Source organism: Balaenoptera borealis (genome assembly GCF_965194805.1).
Source record: "Balaenoptera borealis genome assembly, chromosome: X".
NCBI classification, from domain to species: domain Eukaryota; kingdom Metazoa; phylum Chordata; class Mammalia; order Artiodactyla; family Balaenopteridae; genus Balaenoptera; species Balaenoptera borealis.
Window position 1 is genome coordinate 64,503,120 of NC_138881.1, and position 27,102 is coordinate 64,530,221.

Genomic DNA, 27,102 nt, shown 5'->3' on the forward strand with positions numbered 1-27,102 from the left:
TGCATCTGTTGAGATGATCATATGGTTTTTCTTCTTCAGTTTGTTAATATGGTGTATCACATTGACTGATTTGCATATATTGAAGAATCCTTGCATCCCTGAGATAAATCCCACTTGATCATGGTGTATGATCCTTTTAATGTGTTGTTGGATTCTGTTTGCTAGTATTTTGTTGAGAATTTTTTGCATCTATATTCATCAGTGATACTGGTCTGTAGTTTTCTTTTTTTGTAGTACCTTTGTCTGATTTTGGTATCAGGCTGATGGTGGCCTCATAGAATGTGTTTGGGAGTGTTCCTTCCTCTGCAATTTTTTGGAAGAGTTTGAGAACGATAGGTGTTAGCTCTTCTCTAAATGTTTGATAGAATTCACCTGTGAAGCCATCTGGTCCTGGACTTTTGTTTGTTGGAAGATTTTTAATCACAGTTTCAATTTCATTACTTGTGATTGGTCTGTTCATATTTTCTATTTCTTCCTGGTTCAGTCTTGGAAGGTTATACCTTTCTAAGAATTTGTCCATTTCTTCCAGGTTGTCCATTATATTGGCATAGAGTTGCTTGTAGTAGTCTCTTAGGATGCTTTGTATTTCTGTGCTGTCTGTTGTAACTTCTCCTTTTTCAGTTCTAATTTTATTGATATGAGTCCTCTCACTCTTTTTCTTGATGAATCTGGCTAATGGTCTATCAATTTTGTTTATCTCCTCAAAGAACGAGCTTTTAGTTTTATTGATCTTTGCTATTGTTTCTTTGTTTCTATTTCATTTATTTCTGCTCTGATCTTTATGATTCCTTTCCTTCTGGTAACTTTGGGTTTTGTTTGTTCTTCTTTCTCTAGTTCCTTTAGGTGTAAGGTTAGATTGTTTATTTGAGATTTTTCTTGTTTCTTGAGGTAGGCTTGTAAAGCTATAAACTTCCCTCTTAGAACTGCTTTTGCTGCATCCCATAGGTTTTGGATCATCGTGTTTTCATTGTCATTTGTCCCTAGGTATTTTTTGATTTCCTCTTTGATTTCTTCAGTGATCTCTTGGTTGCTTAGTAACGTATTGTTTAGCCTCCATGTGTTTGTGTTTTTTTACGTTTTTTCCCGTGTAATTGATTTCTAATCTCATAGCATTGTGGTTGGAAATGTTCCTTGATATGATTTCAGTTTTCTTAAATTTCCTGAGCTTGATTTGTGACCCAAGATGTGATCTATCCTGGAGAATGTTCCGTCCGCACTTGAGAAGAAATGGTAATCTGCTGTTTTTGGATGGAATGTCCTATAAATATCAATTAAATCTATCTGGTCTATTGTGTCATTTAAATCTTGTGTTTCCTTATTAATTTTCTGTCTTGATGATCTGTCCATTGGTGTAAGTGAGGTGTTAAAGTCCCCCACTATTACTGTGGTAATGTTGATTTCCTGTGTTATAGCTGTTAGCAGTTGTCTTATGTATTGAGGTGCTCCTATGTTGGGTGCCTATATGTTTATAACTGTTATATCTTCTTCTTGGATTGATACCTTGAATATTATGTAGTGTCCTTCCTTGTCTCTTGTAACATTCTTTATTTTAAAGTCTATTTTATCTGATATGAGTATTGCTACTCCAGCCTTCTTTTGATTTCCATTTGCATGGAATATCTTTTTCATCGCCTCACTTTCAGTCTTTATGTGTCCCTAGGTCTCTTGTAGACAGCATATATATGGGTCTTGTTTTTGTATCCCTTCAGCGAGCCTGTGTCTTTTGATTGGAGCATTTATTCCATTCACGTTTAAGGTAATTATCAATATGTATGTTCCCATTACCATTTCCTTAATTGTTTTGGGTTTGTTTTTGTAGGTCCTTTTCTTCTCTTGTGTTTCCCACTTAGAGAAGTTCCTTTAGCATTTGTTGTGGAGCTGGTTTGGTGGTGCTGAATTCTCTTAGCTTTTGCTTGTCTGTAAAGCTTTTGATTTCTCCATCGAATCTGAATGAGATCCTTGCTGGGTAGAGTAATCTTGGTTGTAGGTCTTCCCTTTCATCACTTTAAATATGTCATGCCACTCCCTTCTGGCTTGTAGAGTTTCTGCTGAGAAATCAGCTGTTAACCTTATGGGAGTTCTCTTGTATGTTATTGGTCGTTTTTCCATTGCTGCTTTCAATAATTTTTCTTTGTCTTTAATTTTTGCCAGTCTGATAACTATGTGTCTCGGTGTGTTTCTCCTTGGGTTTTTCCTGTATGGGACTCTCTGCGCTTCCTGGACTTGGGTGGCTATTTCCTTTTCCTTTCCCATGTTAGGAAAGTTTATGACTATAATCTCTTCAAATATTTCCTTGCGTCCTTTCTCTCTCTCTTCTCCTTCTGGGACTCCTATAATGCAAATGTTGTTGCATTTAATGTTGTCCCAGAGGTCTCTTAGGCTATCTTCATTTCATTCTTTTTTCTTTATTCTGTTCTGTGGCAGTGAATTCCACCATTCTGCCTTCCAGGTCACTTACTGTTCTTCTTCCTCAGTTATTCTGCTCTTGATTCCTTCTAGTGTATTTTTCACTTCCATTATTGTATTGTTCATCTCTGTTTGTTTGTTCCTTAATTCTTCTAGGTCTTTGTTAAACATTTATTGCATCTTCTCGATCTTTGCCTCCATTCTTTTTCGGAGGTCCTGGATCATCTTCACTATCATTATTCTGAATTCTTTTTCTGGAAGGTTGCCTATCTCCACTTCATTTAGTTGTTTTTCTGGGCTTTTATCTTGTTCCTTCATCTGGTACATAGCCCTCTGCGTTTTCATCTTGTATATCTTTCTGTGAATGTGGTTCTTGTTCCACAGGCTGCAGGATTGTAGTTCTTTTTGCTTCCGCTCACTGCATTGTTTTGATTACTGTAGCACTGTAATATTTTTTGAAACTGGGAATTATGAGATTTCTAATTTTTTTCTTTTTCCAGATTGTTTTGGCTACTTAGGTTCCCTTGAGATTCCATATAAATTTTAGGATGAGTTTTTCTATTTCTGTAAAAATACCTTTGGGTTTTTATAGGGATTGCATTGAATCTGTAGATTGTCTTGGATAGTATTGGCATCTTAACAATATTATGTCTTCCAGTCTGTGAACACAGGATGTCTTTCTATTTTTTGGTATCTTCTTTAATTTCTTTTAACAATGTTTTGTAGTTTTTGGTATACCAGTCTTTCATCTTGTTGGTTAAGTTTATTCATAAGTATTTTATTCTTTTTAATGCCATTATAAATGGAATTGTTAATTTTCTTTTCATATTGTTTGTTGTCAGTGTAGAGAAGCACACTGATTTTTGCGTGTTGATTTTGTACCCTGGAACATTGCTGAATTCTTTAATTTTTTTTTAATATTTGTTATTTATTTATTTGGGTGTACTGCGTCTTAGCTGCGGCACGCAGGATCCTTGCCGCCACATGCGAGATCTTTGCTGCGGCATGCAGGATCTTTTAGTTGTGGCATGCGGGATCTCTAGTTGCGGCATGCAGGATCCCCAGCTGTGGCATGAGCGATCTTCAATTGTGGCATGCAGGCTCCTAGTTGCAGCATGTGGGCTCCTAGTCACGGCATGCGAGATCCGGTTCCCTGACCAGGGATCGAACATGGGCCCCCTGCATTGGGAGTGTGGAGTTCCAACCAGTGCACCACCAGGCAAGTCGCTGCTGAATTCTTTATTAACTCTAACTTTTTTTTTTTTTTGGTGTGGGGTCTTTAGGGATATAAGATCATGTCATCTGTGAACAGAGATCATTTTGCTTTTCCTTTTCCAATTTGGATGCCTTTTTTTCTTTTTCCTGCCTAATTACTCTGGCTAGGATTTCTAGTGCTATGTGAAACAGAAGTGGCAAGGGTCAGCATCCTTGTCTTATTCCTGTCCTTAGAGAAAAAGCTTTCCAGTGTTTTACCATTTAAGTATGATGTTAGTTGTGGAGTTTTCACAAATACCCTTTATCAGATTGAAGTAGTTTCCTTCAGTTTTCCATTTTCTGAGATTTTTTTTTTATCATGAAAGTGTGTTGAACATATCAAATGCTTCTTCTGCATCCATTGAGATACTTGTGTTTGTTGTCCTTTATTCTAATACCATGGTATATATCATTGATTGATTTTTGTATGTTGAACCAACCTTGCATTCGCATGATAAATTCTACTTGGTTATGGTGTATAATCCTTTTCACATGTTGCTGGATTTGGATTACGAGCATTTTTCTGAGGATTTTTCTGTCTGCATTCTTGCAGATATTGGTCTGTAGTTTTCATTACTTGTGGTACCTTTATCTTATTTTTGTGTCACGCTAGCATTAGCTCATAGACTGAGTTAGGAAGTTCCCTCTTCTCCTATTTTCTGAAAGCGTTTTTGAAAGATGTGTATTATTTCTTCCTTAAGTGTTTGGTAGACTTTACTAGTGAAGCTGTGGTGGGCCTGGAGTTTTTTTGTGGAAAGTTTTGTTTTGTTTTTACTGCAATTTTGATTCCTTTAATAGATTAGGACATTTAAGGCTGTTTTTTTCTTCTTGGATGAGCTTGTGTCTTTCAATGAAGTGGTCCATTTCATTTAAATGTTGAGTTCATTGACGTAAAGTTGTTTACACTACTCCCTTATTGTCCTTCTAATGTCTGTAGAATCTGTAATGTCACCTCTCCTGTTCCTGATAACGGTAATTTGTGTTGTCTCTCTTATTTTTCCTTATAAGTCTGGAAAGAGAATCATCAATTTTACTGATATTCTCAAAGCCAGCATTTACTTCTATTTGTTTTCTCTGTTGTTTTCCTGCTTTTTCTTTTATTGATTTTTGTAGTCATCTTTATTATTTCTTTTCTTCTGCTTACTTTGGGTTTAATTGCTCTTCTTTTTCTAGATTTTGGAGGTGGTACCTGAGGTCATTGATTTGAGACATTTCTTCTTTTCTCATATAAACATTTAGTACCATAAAATTTCCCCTAACTACTACTTTAGTGTCATACTACAAATTCTGCTATGTCACATTTTAATTCTGTTCAAAATAGTTTTTAATTTCCTTTTTGATTTTGTCTTTGACCCATAGGTTATTTAGAAGTGTGCAGTTGGCTTCCAAATAATTGTGGGTTTTCCAGAGATCTTTCTGTTTTTTTATTTCTAATATAATTCCATTGTGGCCAGAGAACATACTTTATTTGACTTGCATCCTTTTGAATTTAGTGAAACTTATTCTGTAACTCAGAATTTGGTCTATCTTACTTAAGGTTGTATCTGCACTTGAGAAGAAAGTGTAATTCTGCTGATGTTAGGTGGACTATTTTGTGCTTGTCAATCTAGTGAAATTGGTTGGTAGTGTTGATCAAATCTACTCTGTCCTTGCTGGTTTTCTGCCTACTTTTTTTATCAATCATTTAGAGAGGGGTATTGAGATGTCTGACTATCCTTGCAGGTTTTTCTATTTCTCCTTGCAGTTCTTTCACTTTTTGCTTTATGAATTTTGAAGCTCTGTCATTAACTACATAAACATTTAGAATTATTATGTCTTCTTCATTAATTGGCCCCTTTATCGTTATGAAATACCTTTCTTTATCTCTGCTTTATAGTCTTTGCTCTGAAATATACTTATGTATTAATATAGTCTCTTAGCTTTCTTTTGAATAGAGTTAGCATGGTATGTCAATTCGTCTCATTAATTGTGATGATAATTTGTATTGTTTCTTTAAAAGATTTATTTACTATAAGGTTAATTAAGGAGTCTTTTATACTTACTTATTGCTAATTGGCAAGTATTTTGTAGGGTGGTACTTTGCAATAATGTAAGTGTCCTCTTTCTCATCAAGCTTTTTTTCACTAGCATTAGCATTTATGAATGATTTCTTCCTCAATCAGTTATTACCGTGATTGAGGTAATAATGGTTCTAAATGGTGATTTTCTAACTTCATTATTTTGTCTATGTCTCTTGGCATTCTGAGAGGTAGAGCTTTCCTTTCTGAAGTGTTTGTAAACATATTGAATTAAAATATGTGTCACCACTAACACAAAATGTAGGAGAAGTGTGGTACACAGAATGATAGCCCCACAGAGATGTCTATGTCTGAATCCCTGAAACCTCTGACTTCCTTACAAGGAAAAAAGGACTTTGCAGATGCGATAGAGTTGATCTTGAGGTGGAAGCATCCAGGATTATCTGGTTGGGTCCAATACTATCACAAAAGTCCTTGTAAAGTAAAAGCATGTCAGGAGAGTCAGAGAATGAGATGTGCAGGTAGAAGCAGAGGTCAGAGTTGTACAGTTGGGGGCTGGATTCAAGGAATGTAGGCAGCTGAAAAATCAGAGAGGTGGCTTCTCCCCAGAGCCTCCAGATAGGATACAGCCTGCCAATACCTTGATCCTTTGTTTTCCCTTAGCTACAAGGTGATATCCTTTAGTTCCTATTATTTCCTGTATGTTGGAAGTTAGCTCTAAAGGCTTGATTAGATACATGTTAAATATTTTTGTTGAAAATGTTTCATAGATGGTGCATAATATTCATGATACTAATTTTTTTAAAAAAATTTATTGGAGTATATTGATTTACAATGTTCTGTTAGTTTCAGGCGTACAGCAGAGTGAATCAGTTATATATGTACATATATCCACTCTTTTTTAGATTCTTTTCCCATATAACCCATTACAGAGTATTGAGTAGAGTTCCTTGTGCTCTCCAGTAGGTCCTTATTAGCTAGCTATTTTATATATAGTAGTGTGTATATGTCAATCCCAATCTCCCAATTTATCCCTCCCCCCACTTACCCCCTGGTAATCATAAGTTTGTTTTCTACATCTGTAACTCTGTTTCTGTTTTGTAGATAAGTTCATTTGTACCCTTTTTTTTAGATTCCACATATAAGCAATATCATATGATAATCGTCTTTCTCTGTCTGATTTACTTCACTCAGTATGACAATCTCTAGGTCCATCCATGTTGCTGCAGATGGCATTATCATAATACTAATACTGATCACTGAGTCAAGGTGGACTTTGCTCCCTTCACCCCACTTCACCCAGTGAGACCTATTTTGGGTTACTGACCTCCAGAATTGTAAGATAATACATTTGCATTTGTGGCAATTTGTTATAGCAGCAATAGGAAGCTGATAAAAGGGAGATGTTAAATGGAGTTAATATGTTTTAAAAGTTTTTCCACTATCCAGGCAGAGATAAAAGTTCTAATTTAAGGTAGACTGTAATAAATAAAGAAGACATGTTGTAATCTCTAGGGTACTAAAAGAGTGATGTTTTAAAAACTATAACAAGCTGTTACAAGGGAGAAGGGGAATAATGAAAGGTATTTGATAAATGCAAAATAAAGCAAGGAAGGAGAAAAAGCCTCAAAGAATACTTGGGCCAAATAGGAAAACATCGAGAAGATAGGCATAAACCCCAAAATATTAGTAATTTTATTAAATGTAAATGCACCCAATATTACAGTTCAGAGCAGAGCTTGTAAGAAGGATTAAAAAAATCAGCTAGGGCTTCCCTGGTGACACAGTGGTTAAGAATCTACCTGCCAATGCAGGGGACCTGGGTTCGAGCCCTGGTCGGGGAAGATCCCACATGCCATGGAGCAAGTAAGGCCGTGCACCACAACTACTGAGCTTGTGCTCTAGAGCCCGCGAGCCACAACTACTGAGCCTGTGGCCACAACTACTGAAGCCCATGCGCCTAGAGTCCATGCTCCACAACAAGAGAAGCCACCTCAATGAGAAGCCCGCACACTGCAATGAAGAGTAGCCCCCGCTCACCGCAACTAGAGAAAGCCCGTGCTCAGCAATGAAGACCCAATGAAGCCAAAAATAAAAAATAATAATAAATAAAATAAATTAATTAAAAAACAACTAAATGCTATTCCCAGATATAACATACAACTATATGTCATTCATAGAAAAGTTGAAAATAAATGTATGAAAAATATTTTATGCAAATACTTCCAAAAGATAACTGGTGTGGCCATACTACTGGAGAGGAGAATACTTTATAATAATGAAACGATTAATTCAACAGATAGACATAATATTCCTAACTTTTTATGTAGGTAATTGTATAGCCTAAAAATGTATGAGACAAAAAATGGCAGAACTGACCAGCCGGGGGTGCGCTGCCGCCGCCCGGTGCTCCGGAGCCCGCGGCCCTCCCGGCCGCCCAGCCTGCGAGAGGAGCCGAGGCCGCCCGCACTCGCATCTCGCCGGCCCCTCCCCCGATCGCCGTGGCCGCTGCGCTGCCGCTGCAGGATAGCTAACAGCCAGGAGAAACGTAGTGGAAAATGCAAAACAACGAAATCATAAAACCTGCCAAATACTTCTCAGAATTGGAAAAGAGCATCCTGCTGGCTTTAGTAGAAAAGTACAAGTATGTGCTGGAGTGTAAGAAAAGCGACGCGTGAACTATTGCCCTCAAGCAGGCGCTCGCCCATGAATACAACTCGCAGCCCAGCGTGTCGCTGCGGGATTTCAAACAGCTGAAGAAGTGCTGGGAGAACATCAAGGCTCGGACCGAAAAGATTATGGCTCATGAAAGGAGAGAGAAAGTGAAACGGAGCGTCAGCCCCCTTCTGAGTACCCACGTCCTGGGGAAGGAGAAGATCGTCAACATGCTGCCCGAGCAGCTGTACTTCCTGCAAAGCCCTCCCGAGGAGGAGCCCGAGTACCATGCTGATGCCGCCACCCAAGAATCATTTGCTGTTTCAAATAGAGAACTGTGCGATGATGAGAAAGAGTTCATACATTTCCCAGTATGTGAGGGGACCTCTCAACCTGAACCCTCGTGTTCAGCTGTCAGAATAACAGCCAATAAAAACTACAGGAGCAAAACCTCTCAGGAAGCTGCTTTAAAAATGTTGCATGAGGAAGAACACCATCAACAAATGTCCATCTTACAACTGCAGCTGATACAGATGAATGAGGTGCATGTGGCCAAAATCCAGCAGCTAGAGCGAGAGTGTGAGATGGCAGAGGAGGAACACAGGATAAAAATGGAAGTTCTCAATAAAAAGAAGATGTATTGGGAAAGAAAACTGCAAACTTTTACTAAGGAATGGCCTGTTTCCTCATTTAACCGGCCCTTTCCCAATTCACCCTAAGACGTTGGGATGTGGCTCCCTTGTAATTAATCTGTGTTGGCAAAGAACGTCTGGAACACGAACTTTCGGTCGGTAGCCTGTCACAGAGCTACAACTAGGAAGATGAGAGTGGTAGTAGTCACTTATTTAAGAATACATTCAGGTAAACAGCTGCACCCTACGTACCCCTGAAGTGGCAAAGAAGCTGTTAGAGTCTTCTGAAAATTATCACTATGAGTGCTATCATTCTGAATGTAATGTCTCTTAATTAGAATTCATACAAGAACCATGTGTGAGTATTGTATTTTTTTAATCAAATGCAAGTGTGACTATAAAGGAGTGTGGCTGGGTTTTGTGGGTTTTTTTTTTTTTTTTAAATAGACGTCAGACCTTGTCTATCCAAATGAATGCCCTCCCATTGAAAGTGGCTGTCCTGGGAGGACACACGTTTCTCCAGTGGTGATGCTGTTACTCAGAATTTGCTAGAGGTCTTTCGGAGCCTCCACAAGAGCTATAGCACATTTTTCATTTTTTCAATGTCATCTTTGGAGCGTGGATATTCTGTTTTTAAACGGCCGAACATAATGGAAGGCTGTTTTTTAATGTGGCTCATAGGCTGCCTTTTAAAGCCTTCCTTTCCCCAAAGAGGAGTTCCAAATAATGTCTCCAGCAGGTGTAGCTTTGTTGGAACTAAGGATGTGACTACTTTGAGGGAGAAACGTTCGTTTAGAGCTCTACATTCTGTCATGCTTGTTTTATTAAAAGACAAGACTTGTGATTTTATAGTCACACTGTGTATGTTTTACACAGTGTGTAAAGGTGCTGCCCGCCTCCACTGTGCTACAGTTTTTGGCTTCCTGCTGTAGTATCCTACCGACTTTGTACTACTGAGTAAATGGTTGCCCTTGTTTTTAATCTTTAGCCGCCTAAGGAAAGGCCCTGCCCTCGCCATGCTCCTGGTGCTAGCTGATAGTGATGCTACATAGTCTGCAGAGTATGCAGTTAGTATTGAGCTTTTTCAGAATCCATTACCAATATATTTGGAAACGTGGATTGATAAATGGATATTTTGACTGAGCTGTGATATAACTTCTCCTGTAGCCTAGTGAGAAAAACAGTCTTGTGAGTTGGGCATAACAGTAGCTGGAAGAAGCAAAGTGACAGTTAAGTGCCAAGGCAGGTCAGCAATTTCTGAGAAGGAAAGTTCAAGGCCATGTGGTGGGGAAGGAGCAGTATGTGTGACAGAGGCTATATAGGGAGTGCAGGACGAGGAGTCACGGCTTGAATTCTGAGCTCGGCTCTGTCTCAAGTGCTATGTGACCTTAAGTTACTCCATTTAGTCTTTGGCCCTGGTGTTTCCTGTCTATAAAACAGGAGAGTTGGTCTAGATGATGGTTAGAATCTGCTACAACTCCTTGACTGTGATGTGATCTGCACAGTCTTGGATGAGCACTGCTAACATCATAGTTGTCCGGAGGGCGTGGGTCAACAGGGAGAGTTTACTGCAGTGGCTAAGCTTCCTTCCTTTCATAATTTTGGAATTTGGGTCCCAGGGTCTGTAAGTTCAGTAAAGTACATGTATACTAATACATGCACTGCATAAAACTTAAGTGGATATCAATTTATTTTATACACTGATCATATTTTAAATATCTTAGAGGAACTGGTTATTTGAAGGAACCCTGTGAAGACTAGTCTTCTTTCAAAGGAAGGATGCTTTTGTAAGGATTTGTGTTCTTAATTTAGTTTTTACCAAATGGACCCTTTAGAGAAGCAGCATCTGGAAAAAGTCCCAAGCTTAACCGATTTATGGGAGACAGATTAGGGCAGGGAGTGGCAGGTCCTCAACACAGATGATGTGAACTGAGAAAAGTTTGCCTTTGCTTCACCTACTGAGCCATCTGGAAATCTTAATATGCAGATTCTGGTGGGGGGGCCTGAGACTGTGCATTTCTCACAAGCTCCCAAGTTATGCCAGGTCTGCCTGTCTGGCCACCACAGTTCTGTGTAGCAAGGTTTTAGAGGACCCTGTGAAGCTTTTACCTATTCTCAAAAAAAAAAACAAAAAAACAAAAAACAACCCATTGGGTTAGGTACATTTTTGTGTACAGCTTTGTGCCGGATATTATTCCTCTCCCAGAATTACCACCTAATCACACAAATAACAATGTAGAACAACACAAAAAATGCTCACACACATAATGGAACTATAAAAGCATCGAACTAGGGGCTTCCCTGGTGGCGCAGTGGTTGAGAATCTGCCTGCCAATGCAGGGGACACGGGTTCGAGCCCTGGTCTGGGAAGATCCCACATGCCGCGGAGCGACTAGGCCCGTGAGCCACAATTGCTGAGCCTGCGCGTCTGGAGCCTGTGCTCCGCAACGGGAGAGGCTGCGATAGTGAGAGGCCCGCGCACCGCGATGAAGAGTGGCCCCCGCTTGCCGCAACTAGAGAAAGCCCACGCACAGAAACGAAGACCCAACACAGCCAAAAATAAATAAATAAATAAAAATAGAAAAAAAAAAAGCATCGAACTAATTCCTAACTGAACAAATAAAGGATAATTAAACCAGCAGGCTAAAGCACTTTGTTCTACTGTTAATGGTATTTATGAGTTTATAACAGTTTTCAACCTTGAGTATGCATTAGAAACAGTATTTTATAAAAAATTAGTCCCGCTGGGTCCCACTCCCAGGAGATTCTCATTCAGTTTACCTGGGTTGAGGCCTGGTCCTCTATATTTTTTGGAAGCTTTACAGGGGGTGATGATACCCAATTGGGGTTGAGAACCACTGGTGTAGAGTTCACAAATGTGTCTCATTTGGTCCTTAGTCCTGTGAAGTCCTGCAGAAGTGAGGAAATGATGCTCAGAGAAGAACCACCTGCACCAGGCTGAAAGCTAGTGAACAGCAAAGCAGAACCTCAGTCCTAGGTCTCTAGACTCGAAAACAAATAGCCCCACCTGCCTCCCCCCACCCCATCCCTCAAAGCTATATCGTGGATTTGCTTTATCCTGAGAGCCAGATCACATCTACAGGATACTTGTAATGCTTCCACTCATGAACAGGTACATCCCAATTCATTCCACTTTTGAGTAGTTCCTTACCTGAGGTGGAAATGCAATAATCATTTCTTGCTAGGTGCTGTAGAGAATTGACTGATAAATACTAAGACACAGTTCACCATCCCCTGACCTGCCAAATCATGGACACAGCCCAGTAGGGGATGTAAGGCTTGTACACAGCTATCATGTACTTGATCAGGCACGTCTTCTAGAGCATTTGAAGCTCAGCAGAGAGTGAAGAAACTTGAAGGAAAGCCTGGAGGAGGTGGCATTTGAGCTAAATCTTTAGAGTTGGTATTTTGGTAGGTGCAGATTCAGAAAGGAGAGGAACTTCACTAGATGCAAGGTCCTGTTGAAGATTCAAGACGGTGAGACACATAATTGGGAGGACATGGGGGAATTTCCGAATTGGGCAGTAACATGATCAAAACTGCGCTCCAGGAGGAAGATGAGAAGATGGAATTGAGTTTAGAGAAGACTGGAGTCCAGGAGATGAGGTAGGAGGGTTTGGTTAGGATGAGATGATAGGAGGACCTAGTAAGAAACGAGGGAGACCAACGTGAAGGGCGTTGCCAAAGTGGAATCAGTCAGGCTTGGCAGCACATTGCTTTTGTTGGAGGGGTTGGGTAAAGTTTTAAAGCTAGATGCCGGAAAGAATGATGCTGATTGAAATAACGGATGCATTTCTGGCTGACGTATCCTAGGAGAGGCCTAGACATGAACTAGTGCAGTTGCTCCCACCCACTCAGCCTCAGACACCAGCACCTCCTCCCATCTCCTCTTTGGCTGTCACCTCTTTGCTCTGACTTCTGCCTCTTCAGCCTCCTGTGCTGCCTCTTGCACCTGTTCATCTGACGTTTTAACCCCTCCCTGCTGGGTCCTTGTCCCCCGACTCAATTTGGTGCTCCCTCTGCCATCAGTACCTCCATTGCAGCTGGTGGTGCATCAGTCACCATCTCTTATAATGGCTTCACACTTGAAAGAGCAAGAAAGATTATAGTTGACACTTAACAACCTGGGGGCTAGGGGTGCCCACCACCCCCAGCTGTGGAAAATCCCCTTATAACTTTACAGTCAGCCCTCTGTATCTGCAGTTCTGCATCTGGGGATTCAATCAACTGCGGATGGTGTGCTGTAGTACCCATTTATTGAAAAAAAAATCTGAGTATAAGTGGACCAGCACAGTTGAAACCCATGTTGTTCAAGGGTCAACTGGATTTCCCTTTTTATTTTTTTAAATATTTATTTATTTAATTTATTTTGGCTGCACTGTGCCAGGTCTTAATTGCAAATTGCTACATGCGGGATCTTATTTTTTTATTTTTTAATTTTTTTTACTTGTGGCACACGGGCTTCCTAGTTGCAGCATGCATGTGGGATCTAGTTCCCCGACAAGGGATCGAAGCCAGACCCCCTGCATTAGGAGCGCGGAATCTTACCCACTGGACCACCAGGAAAGTCCCTCAACTGGATTTCTTTATCTTGAGCTTCAATTCTTTTCTAGCTGGCATCCACAGATTTCAGGGTATTTTTTAAGTGTCCCATGTGTAAAGGTACACTGGCTGAGAGGGGATGTTAATTCCCGTGTATCCCTATTAGAGCCTGTTTCCAAAAATCAAACATAGAATCCTACCTTATTATGCATTAAAAATTAGCAAATATTTTAGGAACTTTTCAGGGAGAATCTTAAAATGCATTGGCTTTTTTTTTTTTTAAGAAGAAAGAGAACAGAAGAAGAGAGGTATGGTGGGGCAGTGCATTTGAGTTGTCAACAGCTTCTGCAGTGTCAGGTCAATTACATCAGCACTTGGTCTGGACCAGGGGAAAGGAATGGTTTTGCCTCCTGGGAATGTCAGAAGGACCTGATAATTATATTTGGCAAAGCCAAGAAGAGTGGCTCTGTAATGTCATTGCTAAGAATTACCCTTTTAATAGTATCTCTGGATGTCTGAGCTGTTCAAATGGAATGACACTTCTTTTCTGCTGTGGCTTTCCTTTCTGTTGGGCTGCTTCCCAGCTGGTCCTCTTGTTCTTCCTTGCCCTTTTCTCTTCTATCTTCTGCCTTCCCAGCCCTGTTTCTCCAACCCCTCCTTCTGCACCTACAGCAGTTCCCACTGTCCCCCCTTTTACAGTTGGAGTCATGTGAGAATGTGTGTAAGGGAGATACTTGCCCAAAACCAGCATATTCAACATGTGGTATCAACAAGGTGAAGTGTAGCCTTGGACTAGACAAAATATCGACCATCTGCTTCCTTGCTGCATCCGCTACTTTTGTGTTGGTGGGACTCAGAAGTCACAGAAAAGGTCACCAGTGATTCATGTCTGCAACAAACTCTTTTCTAATTGTGCCATATATTATGCCCTTCAATACAACTTACTAATCTCTGCCTCAGTTTTTCCATCTGTGAAAGTGGTGTAATACTTATCTACCTCCCTTGAATGTTGTAAAGATTAGTCTATGTTAGTAAAGCACTTTTGAAATAAAGAGTGATGTAAAGCATTTAAAAAAAATGGCAGAACTAAAAGGGGAAATAGGTCCATAATTATAGTTGGAGATTTTAATACACCTCTCTCAATAACTGATATAACAGCCTTTCCACAAGGAAAACTCGAGGTCCAAGTGGCTTCTCTGGTGAATTTTTCCAGTTAGTAAAGAGCTAACACCAATCTAACACCAATCTTTTCTAGAGAACTGAAAAATAATACTTTCCAACTCTTTTTATGGAATAAGTGTAACCTTTATAACAAAATCTGACAAGAACATTACATGTAAGGAAAATCTCTTTCAATAAATGGTAGCAGATCAATTCAGTATCCATATGGGGGAAAATGAGCCTTGACTACTACCTCATACTGTATACAAAATGTAGTTCCAGGTGGATCATAGACGTAACTTTAAAAGATAAAATAATGACTCTAGAACAGCACTGTCCAATAGAAATAAAATGTGAGTTACACATGTAATTTAAATTATTCTAATAGCCACAATAAAAAAAGGAAATGGGAAATTAATTTTAATTATATATTTTATTTAACTTAATATATTCAAGTTATTGTCTTTTTAAAAATTTATTTATTTAAATTTATTTATTTTTGGCTGCATTAGGTCTTCGTTGCTGCATGTGGGCTTTCTAGTTGTGGCGAGCGGGGGCTACTCTTCGTCGCGGTGCACGGGCTTCTCATTGCGGTGGCTTCTTTTGCTGCAGAGCACGGGCTCTAGGCACACGGGCTTCAGTAGTCGTGGCACGCAGGCTCAGTAGTTGTGGCTCGCAGGCTCTAGAGCGCAGGCTCAGTAGTTGTGGCACACGGGCTTAGTTGCTCCGTGGCATGTGGAATCTTCCCGGACCAGGGCTCGAACCAGTGTCCCCTGCATTGGCAGGTGGATTCTTAACCACTGCACCACCAGGGAAGTACAGTGATACTAATATTGATCACTGAGCTAAGGTGGACTTGCTCCTTTGAGTTTTCATTTAGCAGTCAAGGGAAAAGTAAAGAATATCTGGAAAATATCTTAGAATGTTAGTAGTTTCCCACCATTTTTGGTCTTCTGACCAAGAAGAAATCACTTTCCCCCTTTCAGCTTTCTTATCTCGCAGGAGAATTCAGAGTTGGTTTGTCTGTCCATCCAGTCAACTGACCATCCACCCAACAACAAAAAAATGTTTATTGAACAACTGCTTTGGGTATCTCTCTCTTTGGGTGTCTCTCCTTCCAATCTGGTTTTCTCCCCAGTTCATATTTGGAATATTTGAAATAGATTATTTTCATCTAAGTAAGAGGGAAAAAAGTTGAGGCACATGTTTATGCTGTAGCCTTATCTGCCACTCGTTGGAGTCCTTATGGAGAAGCAAAAAAGTGATTATCTTTGGATCAGTGTTTGGGTAAGTATATGTGATTTTGGCTCATGCCGTTAATCTCTGAGTTTTTATTGTATAGTAATAATACTTACTATGTAACTATAAGTAGCACTTATATAACAATAACTAGTACTAGGTTGCTGTTTATGTACATTTGCCTAGTTTAAAATAGGCATAATTTCCTATTTAAATTTTCCTGAGATTTCATGCAGTTTCATTGGTCCTAAATGTACTACAAATTATTTTATTCTTGTGTGAGAGACATTTATATAAATGCCTAGGTGAGTTGAGGACAAGTATTTGAATAAGTAACTTCACTGCACGGCATGCAGGATCTTGAACCTGTGCCCCCTGCAGTGGAAGCTCAGAGTCTTAACCACTAGACTGCCAGGGAAGTCCCTGAATAAATAACTTTTAATGATAGAGTTCAGTTCCTCTGCTATTACTTTCCAAAGTAGATAGAACAAACAAGTTGTTCAGGGCGATAGAGTAATATGTTCCTAGAGTTTAGATATTGCCCACATCATCTTTACTGGTCAGTCTACTTTGTTATAGTAATTGTGGCTAGTATTGCTTCATTATTATTTGGCTATTCATTTATAGTGCTGAAAGCACAATATTGTACCCTTTAGTATACTCTACCCCTTTAGTATACTCTTGCTAGCTGTAGGAAAAAATTTAGAGAAATGTGCTTAAATCTGAAAGCTAAGTTTCCCAAGAACTGATGTAAATGAAATTCACAACATTTCCTCTTTTGTATCCACTCTAAAAATAAGCACATGTTGAGCCAAGAACACTTACTAGTGACCATTTGTTACATCTTTTTTTTTTTTTTTTTTGGCGGTGCCGCGCAGCTTTCAGGATCTCAGTTCCCCGACCAGGGATTGAACCCAGCCCACGCCAGTGAAAAAGCACTGTGTCCTAACCACTGGACCGCCAGGGAATTCCTACATCTTCTTATCCTGATCTCTTTGAACTCATTCCAAGTTCTTGTGCTAACCTATTAAACTAATCATACCTAAAATAGAGCTGAAAACATACACTGTTTCACGTTTAAAGTATATATTGTAACAAGTTCTTGCCATGAAATCCGAATATAGAAGAAATTGTCTAGAAAAATTGTAAGAATACATTGTAAATGAAATAAAGTAACAGTGAAATGGCTAATAACGGAAGGTTATGGCTTTCCATCTCTCATATTTTAGCTTTAATTCACTAATTCTTTATTGAAATTTCTGAGATGTAAAAAAGTGTGTTACCACTTCACACCCGTTAGGATAGCTATTATTTTTTAAAAAACAGAAAATAATAACAAGTGTTGGTGAGGATGTAGAGAAATTGAAACCCCTGTGCATTGTTGGTAGGAATGAAAAATGGTACAGTTGCTATGGAAAACAGTATGGTGATTCCTAAAAAAATTAAATATGGAATTTCCAAATGATCCAGCAATTCCAAGTCTAAGTATATACCCAAAAGAATTAAAAGCAGGGACTTAAACAGATATTTGTATAACAGTGGTTATAACAGCATTATTCACAGTAGCACAAAGATACAAGCGACCCAAAGGTGTATTAGAAGATGAGTAGATAAACAAAATATGGTATATACATACAATGCAGTATTATTCAGCCTTAAGAAGGAATAACATTCCGGGCTTCCCTGATGGTGCACTGGTTAAGAATCCACCTGCCAAGGCAGGAGACACGGGTTTGAGCCCTGGTCTGGGAAGATCCCACATGCTGTGGAGCAACTAAACCTGTGCACCACAACTACTGAGTCTGTGCTCTAGATCCCTCGAGCCACAACTACTGAGCCCACGTGCCACAACTCCTAAAGCCTGCGTGCCTAGAGCCCATGCTCCACAACAAGAGAAGCCTGCGCACCACAGCAAAGAGTAGCCCCGACTCGCCACAACTAGAGAAAACCCGCATGCAGCAACGAAGACCCAACTCAGCCAATAAATAAATAAATAAATAAATTTTAAAAAGAAAAAACAAATAAAAGGCCATATACACATGTGTGCATACACACACACGGGGACACACACTTCTTTTTTTTTTTTTAAAAAAAAGAAGGAATAACATTCTGACATGTGATACAACATGGGTAAACCTTTAAGATATTATGCTAAGTGAAATACACCAGACAAAAAAGGACAAATGATCCTACTTATATGAGGAACCTAGAGTAGTCAAATTCGTAGAGTCAGAAAGTAGAATGGTGGTTACTAGGGGGTGGGTAGAGGTGAAATGGGTAATTGGTGTTTAATGAGTATAGTTTCAGTTTAGGAAGATGAGCAAGTTCTGGAGATGGATGGTGGTGATGGTTGCACAACAGTGTGAATGTACTTAATGTTACTAAACTGTACACTTTAAAAATGGTTAAAACGGCCCTGGCTCATATCTGGCTCCAGCCCTCTAATTCTAAAGGAATTAGAAAAAGGAGAACAAACAAAGCCCAAAGTCAGCAGAAGGAAGCAAATAATAAAGATGAGAGTGGAAATAAATAAAATAAAGACCAAAGAAACAACAAAAGATCAGTGAAACCAAGAACAAAGCTGGAGGTACCATACTCCCTGACTTCAGACAATACTACAAAGCTACAGTAATCCAAACAGTATGGTACTGGCACAAAACAGACAAGCAGATCAATGGAACAGAATAGAGAGCCCAGAAATAAATCCAATTATATGGTCAGTTAATCTATGGCAAAGGAGGCAAGAATATACAATGGGGAAAAGATAGTTTCTTCAGTAAATGGTGTTGGGAAAACTGGACAGCTACATACAGGAGAATGAAACTCGAACATTTCCTCACACCATATACAAAAATAAACTCAAAATGGATTAAAGACCTAAATGTAAGATCTAAAACCATAAAACTCCTAAAAGAAAGTATAGGCAGTATTCTCTTTGACATTGGTCTTATCAATAGTTTTTGTATCTATCTTCTCAGGCAAGGGAAACAGAAGCACAAATTTTAAAATGGGAGCTAATCAAACTTAAAAGTTTTTGTACAGAGAAGGAAACCATCAACAAAATGAAGAGACAGCCTTGAATGGGAGAAGACATTTGCAAACAATATGTCTGATAAGGGGTCAAATCCAAAATATATAAATAACTCATACAAATCAATATTTTAAAAAATCAATTCAATTAAAAAATGGGCAGAGGACTTGAATAGTCATTTTTCCCAAAGAAGACATACAGATGGCCAACAGACATATGAAAAGATGCTCAGCATCACTAACCATCAGGGAAATGCATATCAAAACCACAGTGAGATATCACCTCACACCTGTCATAATGGCTTTCATCAAAAAGACAAGAAATAACAAGTATTGGCTAAGATGTGGAGAAAAGGGAACCCTCATGCACTGCTGGTGGAAATGTAAATTGGTACAGCCACTATGGAAAACAATATAAAAGTTCCTCAGAACATTAAAAACAGGACTACCATGTGATTCAGCAGTGCCACTTCTAGGTGTTTATCCAAAGAAAATGAAAACACCAATATTAAAAGATATATATATATATATATATGGACCTGGGTATTATGCTTAGTGAAATAACTCAGAGAGAAAGACAAATATTGTATATTTTTACTTATATGTGGAATCCAAAAAATAAAGCACATGAACAAATAGAACAGAAACAGATGCACAGATATAGAGAACAAACTAGTGTTTACCAGAGGGGAAAAGGGTGGGAGGAGGGGCAAAATAGCTGAAGGGGATTAAGAGGTACAAACTACTAGCTATAAAATAAATAGGTTACAAAGATGTAATGCACAGCACAGGGAACATAGTCAATATTTTATGACAATTTTTTATGGAATATATTCTATGAAAATACTGAATTACTATGTTGTATACCTGAAGCTAATGTAATACTGTAAGTCAACTATACTTTAATTAAAAAAATAGTTAAAATGATCAATTTTATGTTATGTGTATTTTACACACACACACACCCACACACACACAAACTTTTACAAAGTATCTGCCTTTCTCAGGAAATAATAATTTTCCTAAGCCCATGAATACTTTTAGAGGAAGAAGAAATGTCATATAAAACTATGTGAGGAAAATCATCTCTGACTTCCACTGAGGATTCTGAATGGAAACAACTTAAAAAAATAGCATAACTATTGGACATAGCCATTGTAATAGGCCATTGCAACATTTCATGGCTTTATAGGACAAACAGGAAATTCAATGAAGGGAAGAAAATTCTTTAAAGTGTAAATTTCAGTGATGTCCTTGTTAGGGATACACAGTCTCAATCCAACTATTTGTAAAAGTTGACTTGGGCTTTCCTGGTGGCTCAGTGGTTGAGAATCTGCCTGCCAATGCAGGGGACACGGGTTCGAACCCTGGTCTGGGAAGATCCCACATGCCGTGGAGCAACTAGGCCCGTGAGCCACAGCTACTGAGCCTGCGCGTCTGGAGCCTGTGCTCCGCAACAAGAGAGGCCGCGATAGTGAGAGGCCCGCGCACCGCGATGAAGAGTGGCCCCCTCTTGCCACAACTAGAGAAAGCCCTCGCACAGAAACGAAGACCCAACACAGCCACAAATAAATAAATAATAAAAAAATTAAAAAAAAATACCCTCACAGCTTTAAAAAAAAAAAAAAGTTGGCTTATGACAGGTTTTAGTCAAGGCTGAAAATGTAAATTATCAGGGCCCTTTAAAACAAAATGAAATCAGGTATTTTTTCCTCTTTGTTCTGTGGTATGTTCTAGAGTCTTCCTTTGCAGAAGATGGAAACATGGTAGAAACTCTCCTGAACCATCCAGTGGTTGGTCAGTTGAAGAAAGGAGCCATAATAACTATATGTAGCCTATTCATTTTGTAAAAACCGAGAACATATATTCATTCATTCTCCAATATTTATATGTAGGGCCAAGGCCTTTTCCTTGTATATGGGTCCTTTGAAATTCCTCCTTTTCTTTCTTGTATAAACCACATCCATATTGTTTCATTCCAGGTTTCCAGATTTCCAATTTCTAGTTTGCTTTCATGAAAGTAGAGAATAGAATTTTTAGATCTTTATGATTTCTCTCCCCCCATTCTGTTAAAGTTGCTTATGTGCAGCTATTTCAGCAGTTTACTGCTCACCTTTATTGAATCTTTCTAAAGCATTCACCTTTGTTTTCACAGAAATAGTAACTCTCTTTTATACTCATGTTTCATAAGTTTACATAATATTTAATTAAATCACACGATTAAAAGAAGTTCAGTGGGCATAAACAGGCTTGGGAGCAAACACAGATGAAACTAAGTATGTCAACACACTACTGGTGGGACAAAGAGTGCACTTAAGCATGCTGTGGGCATCTGAATATTTGGGTGATAGAATGGAGACCATTAGTTAACCCATTGGTGGAGGGTTTAGAGAACTTTTTGCAGAGTGAAAATTTGCTTTTTCTTACTTAATGTATCCTGAACATTTTCCCCATGAGTAAATGGAGATCTACATCATTGTTTTTAATGGCCACATGGTATTTATTATACATGTATTATGCTGAGTTTTTGCTTGCAAACAACATAAAGCAGTTCAACTCACTTAACCAGACAAGGAATTTATTGGTAGGCTATGAAGATTGTTTATAGAGTCAACAGGAAAGATGGTCAGCCAGGCTTGGAAAAATGGGCAGGAACCCAGGGAGGCTAAAACAGCCAAGGTCACACCCCCCACGTATAGTCTGGTGAGGACCTCTCCAGTGGCACCGGATTTCTCAGGACTTTTGCCACCACCACTGCTGGCATCTTGACTCTGTTGCTGAAGCTGCTGCGAATTCTCTTGAACTCTCACTGTGTATTTGTGTCATTCTCAGAATTCAAAACCCTGGGCAGAGGTATCTGCCCAGCCAGATCTAGAATCACTTAGCAGCATCTCAGCTTGAAGGATGAAGGGAAAGGGAATACCTCCTCCTTCCACTTTGGCTTCAGTAGTGGGGGTGGGTCCTACTGCCTATTACCAAGACGCTTACTCACAGCAGGGGATTTCCTTAACCCAAGCTGTGTGTTTGGATGCTGGGTAGCCAAAAAATATGACAACTATCTGTAAAAGTGTGGATCTACTGGAGTTTATTTAACCAGTGCCCTACTGTAAAAAATGTAGGTTGTTTCCTGTTTTGTTGTTTTAAGCTATGTGGTAATAGACACATTTTACTAATCTAGTAGGTGGAAAACGTATTTTAGTCGTTTTAATTTGTAACTTTAAATGTAAATTTTTATATGTTTATTGGAATTTTGGATTTCTTATTTTGTCAATTGTCTGACATATATATTACATATACTTTTTTGAGATATAATTTACATGTCATAAAATTCAGTATAATTTTACGTCATTCAGGGTTTTTAGTGTATTCGCAGACTTGTGCAACCATTACTACTATCTAATTCCAGAGCGTCTCATCACCCCAGAAGGAAACTCCATATGCATATATATTTTTGTAATTTGCTTACATGGGTTTTTTATGGCACATGACATTTTAAAAATGCATAAAAATTAAATTTCAAGATCTTTTCCTTTACCGTTTCTGCTTTTGGCTTAGGCTTAGAAAGGCCTTCTCCACCCCAAGTTTTGTTGTTGCTGTTGTTGTTAATTATCCACTTTTATAGCATTAAACGTTTTTTTTTTACATTTCAGTCTTTAACTCATTTAGAATTAATTTTGGAGTAAGATGGGATTTAAACGTCTTTACCTCACATGGTTAGCACGTTATGGCAACACCACTTATTTATTTCCCCACTGATTTGAAATACTTCCCTTATTATATACTAAATTCTTTTTTTTTAAACATCTTTATTGGAGTATAATTGCTTTACAATGGTGTGTTAGTTTCTGCTTTATAACAAAGTGAATCAGCTATATGTACACATATATCCCCATATCTCCTCCCTCTTGCGTCTCCCTCCCACCCTCCCTATCCCACCCCTCTAGGTGGTCACAAAGCACCGAGCTGATCTCCCTGTGCTATGCAACTAAATTCTTATATATACATATATGTCTGTTTCTGGGACTTTCTGTTCCATTACAAAGGATCTGTCTATTCTGACATTAGTAATATTGTACACATGAAACTTATATAATGTTATAAACCAATTTAAAAAAATAAAATAAAACTTTTAAAGACATTTTAACGTCTGGTAGGGTAATTAGCATCATTATCCTTTTTAGTGATGGTTTTTATAAAATTAGTGACATACTTGAAAAGTTTAGTCAAACTGAATCGTCATTTTCAGCCTCATCAAACCTTTATCATTTATTTTATAGTTTATTTGTTCTTAATCAGTTATAGCGAATATAAAATAAGTGCTTTTTCAACTTAATCTATGTAGTGGTTAAGCACTGTCAGTTGTTTTTAGTTTTCATAGGATTTAATGTTTTTTCATCAGTGGTTTGGGGCTCTATTTTGTCTTAGAACTAAAATTGTAAGGTGGATTTTTCCTTATGAAGAGAGCTATAGCATTACAAGTGGTCCATGATTTACCTACAGATTTTGTCGGACAAGCTTGAAACAGATGATTGTTTCAATGGGGAGAAAAATAGCTTTCCAACTACCAAACAATCAGAATCTAAGATAGACTACTGCACCAAGACCATATTTAACCCATAATATGGTTGAAAAGTAGCTCACACGTTTTAATGTCAAATAGTTGAATCCTACTTCCCTCTACTTTCCAGGGATAAAAATGGCCTTGTCTGAGGCAAGAAAAGTTTCACCCATACTAAAAATAGGTTTTTTTCTCTAGTCTATTATTGACAAGGCAGCAAATGTTCAGTCCCTGGTGGAAAAGCAGCTAGTAACTTGAGGTTTATTTCTCAGTTTCTGAGTAACTTGTCCCCTCGCCTGTGTTCATTGCCGGGTAATGATAGTTTTCAAGCATTTTCCTCACCCTACCCCCACCTCTGGCTGGTTTTCTTTTATACGTTTTGCAAACATTGCCCTATTAAGTCAATCCCTTTGAGGCTATTGTTAGCTCTAGACTTCAGCTTGAATTGGCTGTATGAGCAGAGGTAAATCTGAGTGTTAGCTTCCTTAATTTTAAAAGGAGGCAACTACCGTATTTATATTGCAGGATTGTTGTGAAATTATGTATACGAAATGCTATAGGAATCTGAAATATCTGTAGTTATCGCAAGGACAGCTCTTTTGTAAGAGGCGGTGATTAGTCAAGGAGTCACAAAAATGGCCAGCAAAGCACATTGCCTTTTCCTAGAGTGTTCTGGTCTTTTTTGACCTTACTAATATGTCTGAAGTACTGACTCCTAATCTTTTGGGAGTGGTCAAATGAAAAGAACAATTATGTTTTGAAACATACACTAGTCTACTCCAGCTGTTTCATCTGGAATCTTAGTCTTCTGTTTGTATAGTGACAGTTGTGTGATGAAAGAGGTTAGACACTCAGTATTTTGAAAACAAGTTAAGGAATAAGATCAGTGTTCATTTTAAAGGTTCACACAATTTAAACGAGATGTTTTATATAAAATAATAAAGAAGCTAATGCTTTCCCCTTTTGTTTTCAATTCAGAGGTGGTAGATTTTAAATAAAAGCAAATGGGTAGGAAAAAAACTAAAAAATTTAAAACTTTTTAAAAATTAAATTGATTTGGAAATATATATACTCTGAAGGCAACTAGTTCAGTGTTTGCATAGCTAGAAATTATTAATTTGCTTAACAAAACAGGGGTGTTTTTATAGCCCTGGTGTAATAGACTGGGTGATTTTTGTCTGTTTATATGTTAGAGTTTATCATTGGTCTCACTTATTGAATTATTTCAATTTTGGTAACTTGTCTCTTAATTTCTGCACACTCTCTATATATTTTTCTTCTTTATTTCCCCCTAAAGTGGACTGTGTTTCTTAAAAATCTTTTTTCCTCCATCTTTATCGAGGTATAATTGACAAATAGAAATTGTATATATTTAAGTTGTAAAACGTGATATTTTGATATACATATACATTGTGATATGATTACTGCAATCAAACCCATGAACATATCCATCACCTTACATAGTTACCATTTTTTGTTGCTGTTGAGGACAATTAACATCTCTTTTAGCAAGTTTTAAGTAAACAATTATTAACTGTAGTCATCATGCGTACATTAGATTTCCAGAGTTTATTCATCCTGCATAATTGAAACTCTGTACCCTTTAACCAACATTTCCCCATTTCCCCCACTCCCCAGGCCCTGATAACCACCCTTCTAGTCTCTAAGAGTTCAACTTTAGATTCCACATATAAGTGAGATCATGCAGTTTTTGTCTTTCCATGTCTGGTTTATTTCACTTAGCATAATGTCCTCCAGGTTCATTCGTTTATTTTCCTTTTAAAAATTCTTACAGTGAAATAACTAAGGTCTACAAAGAGTATAGGGAACCCTATAACATATGTGTGCATCCACTACTCAGCCTAAGAAATTAAACATTACATATATAGTTGAAGTTTCCCTTTGTGTTCCAGTTGCATCCCTTCCTTCCTCCTCAAACTCCTGAATTTGGAGTTTATTATTCCCATGCATATTTTTATATTTTAATTAACACTACTATATATGTGTGCATACAAAAAAAACATATGGTATTGTTTTACATTTTTAGACTTTTGTATCCTTCTGAAACTTTTTATGTCCTCAACTATGTTTGTGAGATTTATCCATGTTGCTACCTGTAGCCCTAGTTTGGAGTTTCTCAACCTCTGTTTTGTTGACATTTGGGGCTGTATATTCTTTGTTGCGAGGAACTTTCTTGTCCATTATACGATGTTTAGTGATATCCCAGTAGCACTTTCCGCTCCACCCCCCACCCCAGTTGTGATAACCAAAAATGTCTCCAGACATTGCCCTATGTCCCTTTAATGGTGAAATCTCCCCTCCTCCCAGTAAGAACCACAACTTTATTTATTTTTTAAAATTTTTTAAAATTTTATTTTATTTTCTTATACAGCAGGTTCTTATTAGTTGTCTATTTTATACATATTAGTGTATATATGTCAACCCCAATTCATCCCACCGCTATCACCCCCCCCCCCCGCCACGTTCCCCCCATGGTGTCCATATGTTTGTTCTCTACATCTCTGTCTCTATTTCTGCCCTGCAAACTGGTTCATCTGTACCATTTTTCTAGATTCCACATATATGAGTTAATATACGATATTTGCTTTTCTCTTTCTGACTTACTTCACTCTGTATGACCGTCTCTAGATCCATCCATGTCTCTACAAATGACCCAATTTTGTTCCTTTATATGGTTGAGTAATATTCCATTGTATATATGTACCACATCTTCTTTATCCATTCGTCTGTCGATGGGCATTTAGGTTGCTTCCATGACCTGGCTATTGTAAATAGTGCTGCAGTGAACACTGGGGTGCATGTGTCTTTTTGAATTATGGTTTTCTCTGGGTATATGCCCAGTAGTGGGATTGCTGGGTCATATGGTAATTCTATTTTTAGTTTTTTAAGGAACCTCCATACTGTTCTCCATAGTGCCTGTATCAATTTACATTCCCACCAACAGTGCAAGGGGGTTCCCTTTTCTCCACACCCTCTCCAGCATTTGTTGTTTGTAGATTTTCTGATGATGCCCATTCTAACTGGTGTGAGGTGATACCTCATTGTAGTTTTGATTTGCATTTCTCTAATAATTAGTGATGTTGAGCAGCTTTTCATGTGCTTCTTGGCCATCTGTATGTCTTCTTTGGAGAAATGTCTATTTAGGTCTTCTGCCCATGTTTTGATTGGGTTGTTTGTTTTTTTAATATTGAACTGCATGAGCTGTTTATATATTTTGGAGATTGATCCTTTGTCCGTTGATTCATTTGCAAATATTTTCTCCCATACTGAGGGTTGTCTTTTCGTCTTGTTTATGGTTTCCTTTGCTGTGCAAAAGCTTTTAATTTTAATTAGGTCCCATTTGTTTATTTTTGTTTTTATTTCCATTACTCTAGGAGGTGGATCAAAAAAGATCTTGCTGTGATTTATGTCAAAGAGTGTTCTTCCTATGTTTTCCTCTAAGAGTTTTATAGTGTCCGGTCTTACATTTAGGTCTCGAATCCATTTTGAGTTTATTTTTGTGTATGGTGTCAGGGAGTGTTCTAATTTCATTCTTTTACATGTAGCTGTCCAGTTTTCCCAGCAC

The 27,102-nt window shown here is 38.3% G+C and overlaps 1 protein-coding gene and 1 pseudogene across 3 annotated transcripts in view; both read left to right on the forward strand.

The window, feature by feature from the left end:
- Positions 1 to 27,102, forward strand: part of ATP7A (ATPase copper transporting alpha) — a 165,365-nt gene that overhangs the window by 27,155 nt on the left and 111,108 nt on the right. The gene's annotated exons all lie outside the window — the stretch shown is intronic.
- Positions 4,097 to 9,814, forward strand: LOC309620662 (myb/SANT-like DNA-binding domain-containing protein 3 pseudogene; annotated as a pseudogene). The gene has a single exon. The product of its transcript is annotated as a myb/SANT-like DNA-binding domain-containing protein 3 pseudogene (transcript).